The following is a 6,293-nucleotide window of genomic DNA, read 5'->3' as shown; positions in this document are numbered from 1 at the left end:
TCTGACTGTAACCCATTGCAGACTCTCTGCCTGCACACTGTCTCTATCCCATTGCAGATGCTCTGCCCTCCTCGGCTGTGTCCCATTGCAGACGCTGTGCCCTCACCAGGTCTGTATCCCATTGTCGACGCTCTGCCCCTCCCCTGTCTGAATCTCATCGCAGACGCTCCGCCCTCCGGCTGTCTGTGTTCCATTTCAGACGCTCTGTCTCCATTTAACATCTTATTGAATGACTATCTGGTCCATGAGCAAACTGAGCTCCATCCCCTTCATCCAATTTATTTATTTGGATTTAAATTTTTGATGACGTCACATAGATCCTTGAAGTATTCTACCAGTTACAGCTTTCCAAACACAAAATGCATAATGATCTCTACTCTGTATTTCCTGACAGCTATCCAGGGTGCCCCTGCTCCTGCATAACAGCCTGGGATGGTTATATGGCGTCCTCCTATTCTGTATAATTTACTGAAATGACTTGAGTCCTTCATTCTATTCTTTTCTAACCCCATGGATGGGCATAATGGCCTTCTCCTGCTGCGTTGTCACGATGCTGACTAGCTGAATGGAATCATTTTCTCCCTCTGTCACAGTCTTGAGGGTAAATTGACAGAACAACGTGTGAGTTAGGAGCAGCAGTTGGCCATTCGGACCCTCCAGCCTGTTGCTTAATTTAGAAACATCACGGCTGGTCTGACTGTAGCTGACCACCCCCTCTCCTGTCTTCTCCCAATAAACATTCCCTCCCCTGTACATCAAAGGTCAGTCAAGGTCAGCCTTGAAGATCCCGGGAGACTTGACTGTCCCCGGGTCTGAGAACGTTACAGATCACACAATCCAAAGGAGAAAGGAATAACGCTATCTCAAATGGAAATGGGAGACCCCTTTCATTTTAAACTGTTTTAACCTCACAGCAAGTCACCTCCTCTTTTCAGAAACAAAGCAAATAGTAACAAGCATATACCATTCAGCCCCTCAAACGTATCCCACAGTCCTATTGACTGTTCAGTCAAGTATTTATCAAACTTAGCTTCTCCTGTACCCTTGGAAAATAATCCTGACACCTTAAGGCCACAGAGCATTGGAAATTGGACTTAGGCCATTTGGCCCAAAAGATCTATTTTGCAGTTTGATCCTGTCTGGTGTGTTTCTCAACACAATTTTCCCTCCTTCTCACTGCAACTCTTGATCGTTGTTTTAATCTAACCTTTGTCTTAAAGACATGGTTGCATCGGTGTGTCTATATGCGTGTGTGATTGCGTGTGTGTTTCTGTGTATATCTGTGTAATGGCAGGAGACAGGGTGGTGGTGGATGGTTGTTTAGTGAACTGGAAGCCTGTTGGCAGCGATGATCCAGAGGCAAAATTGTTGGGTACACTTTTGTTTGTCATTTATATAAATTATTTAGATACGAGTTGTAGAAGGCATATTTCGCAAATTTGTGGATAACTTCGAGTTTGGGTGTACAGTGGATAGTGTTTGTATAATGAAGAACCACTGAAGATTACAAAGAGACCTTCAGTTATTAAATCAATGATTCATAGAGATGTACAACAGGGAAACAGACTCTTCAACTCGCTCATGCTATCCAAATATTTGAAATTAATCCGCTCCCATTTGTCAGCATTTGGCCCATGTCCCAATAATCATAAAGCCACCCAGTTGCCCTTTAAATGCTGTAATTGTTCCAGCCTCCACCAGTTTCTCTGGCAGCTTATTCCATAGAAGCACCATCCTCTGCAGCAAAAAAAAAGTTGCTCTTCATTGTCTTTCAAGTATTTCTCTTCACATCTTAAACCTATGCCTACTGGTTTTACCTTGGGGAGAAGGAACCTTGACCACTCAAACTATCCATGCCCTTCATAATTGATTGGCTATGCTTTCAGTCATCCTGAGTCGAAATTCTCAAATTCAGTCGTCGTACCTCTTCCTTCTCCAGCAAGGCACGATTCCAAAAAAGTTTAATCAACTTGTTCAGATATATTATGAAACAGCTCTGTGAGATTTGGAACTACAATTTTCGGCGCAGTTACAGGGACACTACCGTCATTCAGCATTAGCTCCTAAAGCTGCAACATGATGCTCCTGTGTGTTTGTTCATCCGCCTGTTGTAACACGCCGTGACACACTTCTACAGAACATGAATCCACTCCACCTTCTCCAGAGGTAGGGCCGCTATCAGACATTCATGGACTGGAATCGAATCAAGAGCCCCGGCTCACACACGTGGGCACCATCCATTAAACAAGGCCTAAATCACGCCCAGATTTCGAGTCATATTTAAAATGTATGGATTTATTAAATTCTGGTTAACATTACCAAATTATACAGTGGACATTTATAATTGAAAAATAAAACAAGTTATTACCCTCAACTAAAGGATTTTGAGTGCATTCGCTGTGCCATTGAGACAACCAATGAACATCTTCAATTACTTGGCTATAATTTCTGGTTTAAGTGGCTATTACCAGCAGTCTGCTATATTAGGGAAAGAAATCCTGCAAACATACTCTGCACTATGAAGGATCTCGAGTAGATATCAATACTGAACACTAGAAACGAGGAACGAGCACAATTCTGGGCCCAAAACACCGGTCACTATTTCAAATCTCTAGCATGTGGCTCCCCTCTTCCTAAAATCATTAATTGATATAAGGCAACTGCCTCCTTGCCAGCTTCTCCTTACCGACTCCTCCCTCTAACTGTGCAAGGCAAACCAAGCTCTGGGTCTTTGGGAAACTTAAGACTGGTGTCCGGAGGCCTTCTGGAGAGGGGATTGTCGTTTTAATCCAAAGGGGGAGTGTGATGGGGGCAGTAATAACATTCACTGAGCTGAGGTGTCGCAGATGGGGTTTAACATGGATGCATGTGAGGCATTGCATTTTGATAAACCAAACAAGGGGAGGGCTTACACAATTAATGCTGGGCTTTGGTAGTTATGTAGAAAAGAAGGACCCAGGGGGACAGGCATAATTCATTGAAGTTTTTGGCGCAGGGTGTTTAAGGTTACTTCATTGGTCATACCTTTGAGGTTAGAAGTTGGGAAGACATGCTGAGATTGTGCAGAATATTGATAAAGCCTTTTCTGAAGTACTGTGTGCAGTTCTGTTAAAGGAAAGAGATTATTAAGCTGGAGATGGTTGAGAAGAGATTTACCAGGATGTTACCAGTAACACCTCATCTTCTGCCTCGGAACCCAACAAACACACGGCATGAACATTGGATTCACTGATTTACAAATCTCCCCTCGCCAACCCAGATCCCAGATGCAGCCCCCGGACTCACATCTGCCCTCCTGAGGAGACCTAATGTCCACCTTCCTTCCCACCACTCCGTTCCACACTCCTCACCGATCTATCAGTATCACCTCCTACCTTCGCTCACGTATTACTTATGTTTCCCCCAGTCTTACCCCATTATCCATTTTCTCTTAGCCCCCTTTCCCCTCGCCAGTCCTGAAGAAGGGTCCAGCTGAAACGTCTACTTTCTTGCTCCTCGGATGTTGCCTGACTTACTGTGCCTTTTCCACCACCATGCTTTACCTACACTGAATTATAAAACAGCTGCAGTCTCCATTATGTCTTCAGTATAATTCTCTGTTAACATAACCATATCGTTGTCTGTTATAACTGCATGTAGTCTTAGGGACATTTTCTTCTCAGATCATGGACGATAAAACTTTTCCCAATGTTTTACTGATATTGCAGTGCCTGATCAGTAGTTAAAGAACATAGTTTCAATTTATAAACAGAGAAGCATGCTTATGTTCTGATAAACCTCTGGCATTGCTTCCATATCCAAGGCAGATTGAATGCTTACACATGATTGATCTATCAGCCCAAACGTTTGTTCCTTCAGTCTCCCCACATATCCCATCCAGAATGTGTAAAGTTTAATCATTTTTTTAAAATTTTAGTAAAATGTATTGAATTGAAATGGGTTAACTGGAGACATTTGTGCAGCGACTGCGATTTATGTCAGTCTCAGTGGATCCTAAATGTGTCACTGCAAGGCTTTTCTCTTCTATCAATTAGGATCTCGGTTCAATGTGTTATCCCATAGTATCAGCGGGAGCATCACCGACAGCACTAACAGGGATCAGAAGACCCAGAGAGAGGGGAGGAAAGATCAGAATCTGAGAACATTAGGCTGAAATGTTCCAACAATGGATCAGAATCTGAGAATATTATATTCCAACAATGGATTGGAGTTTACTGGCTTTCTCAACCTTGTATCTCATTTGTTTTGCGAACCTATGATGTATTGATGGTTATTCAAGCTGTTTACAGTCCTATTCTCGCTATAGTTGGTGTTCCTGGTAACTCATTCTATTTGTTCATAAAGCCAGGTTAGGCTGAATTGCGGCTCGTATTATGTAAAATTTAGAAAGCTGGACGTCAATATTTTTATCTCCAATGATATAGTCAATTCCTTACAAAGTATAACGAGCAAATTACTCATGAGAAATTGCTCACCAATATGTGAACATGAAACAGACCATTCTTAAACTCCTTAATCCTTCTAGCCCTGCACAGATCTACATTTCTATATTCTCCCTACTGACTAATCCTGTCCAATACCACCTTCATGATATCCTCATCTTCTCGTCAGCGTCAGTGCATCTTCTGAATAAACCATCAATTGTGCCTTTATTAAATCTGGACACACGTTATTAAGTCCCTTCTAACCACATGTTAGTTGCGGAATAATTGATCTTGAGTAAGTTTAACTTGTTCACTGCACAGAGCCTGTCAGACAGGCAATACTGCATGCTGCTTAAATCATTTACACATAATCTGGTGGCACGGAATAATAATCTGTTGATATCTCATGAAGGAAATTGATGTAATTGAAGTGAAACTATCGTTATTTGTGATTTTGAAAAAGCCCAGCTGCTTGCTTCATGTCCTTCAGAAAAGTCAATGGGTTATACCTCCCCAGTCAAGTCTGTGAAAACCCACCGCAATGTGTTTTACTCTTTATGGTCCTGTGGAACAGCTGAACCAGCCACTCAGTTCAAGATCCATATAACATGCTGGCATTGTCAGGACTGCACACCTCACATGAGGGAAGAACAAAAGTAAAGTTAGCTCCCTTCCTCTGTCTGTTTTCCTTATTCCTACACTTCATTTCCATTCAGGTAAGTGACCATTCCCTATTTCAAGTGCAATCTTTCTGACTGAGTCTCTCCCCAAGAGTGATGTTCATCTCTACAGGCACCTCTGGTGCTGGCTTTACTGATGCTGACATACAGAGGTAAGGAAAATTTAAATTTGACATCGATGGCAGTACATAACGAAGGAATGGGTTTTTACATCATAATAAAGATACGGCGACCATTAAGTGAGGGAAAGGAATTATTGTGATCGTCGCTGAGAGTGTTATAGAGGCTGTATTTGGGGTATTATGGACATATTTGTTATCCTTTAAAACGAATAATCTGATTGCAATAGAGAAAGTGTAAAGAATTTTCACCAGAATAATCAGTGGGCTGGTCGTAAAAGAGGAGTGAGTGAAGGTCAATCTGTAGCACTGTCAGAGAAAAAGAGGCAATTGCACTGAAACTTGATGGTGATGGACAATCACGCGTTATGTTGTACACAGACACTGAGAAGATGATAAATTCCATGGCTTGTATTTTTTTATTTTAGTCGGGGTGTATGATTCTGGGAATTTAAGTGCCTCTGAGGATAAAATCTTCAGCCACATCCTGCCTTGATACCGGGATAAATCCCTCTTAACTGAGCAGGTCAGTTAACCACTATTGTTAATGTAAATACGTGATGGTATCTGTGTGGAGAATGTTTTCTTCTTATATCGGGTAGTGAATGTCAGAAATTTTCAGGTGTAAAAACGTAGGGGAGTTAGATCACTGCAAGTATTTAAAGATGAGAAAGATGGATATTTGACCTGTCAGAGAGCAGAGGGTGGGAAGAAGTGGGCATTAAAGAGGAGTTAATGCCAACGGTAGATCAGCCATGATCGCATACAATGGCTTGAGCATCCGTATTACCTACTCCTGTTTCTTATGTTCTCATTCTGTCATTGGAAAATGGATGGTTGCAATTGACCTAGAAGCGCTCTTACTGAATGTTGAGGACAGTGAGAGAAAGGTTTCTGGTGAGCCATCTGTGGGCGAGATGTTGGTCCGATATTCAAAGTGAATCTAGGACTACAACATGACCAACAAATGAAACACCAGCTCAGCGAGGAGACACTCTGTAAAGAGGTGTGAGGCCACTTCTGTATCCGGTCTGGATTTCCCATCACATGTTTCAATCCACATCAAATCA

The sequence above is a fragment of the Hemiscyllium ocellatum genome, unplaced genomic scaffold (assembly GCF_020745735.1).
Source record: "Hemiscyllium ocellatum isolate sHemOce1 unplaced genomic scaffold, sHemOce1.pat.X.cur. scaffold_608_pat_ctg1, whole genome shotgun sequence".
NCBI lineage: Eukaryota > Metazoa > Chordata > Chondrichthyes > Orectolobiformes > Hemiscylliidae > Hemiscyllium > Hemiscyllium ocellatum.
Note: the sequence above shows the minus strand (reverse complement) of the source record.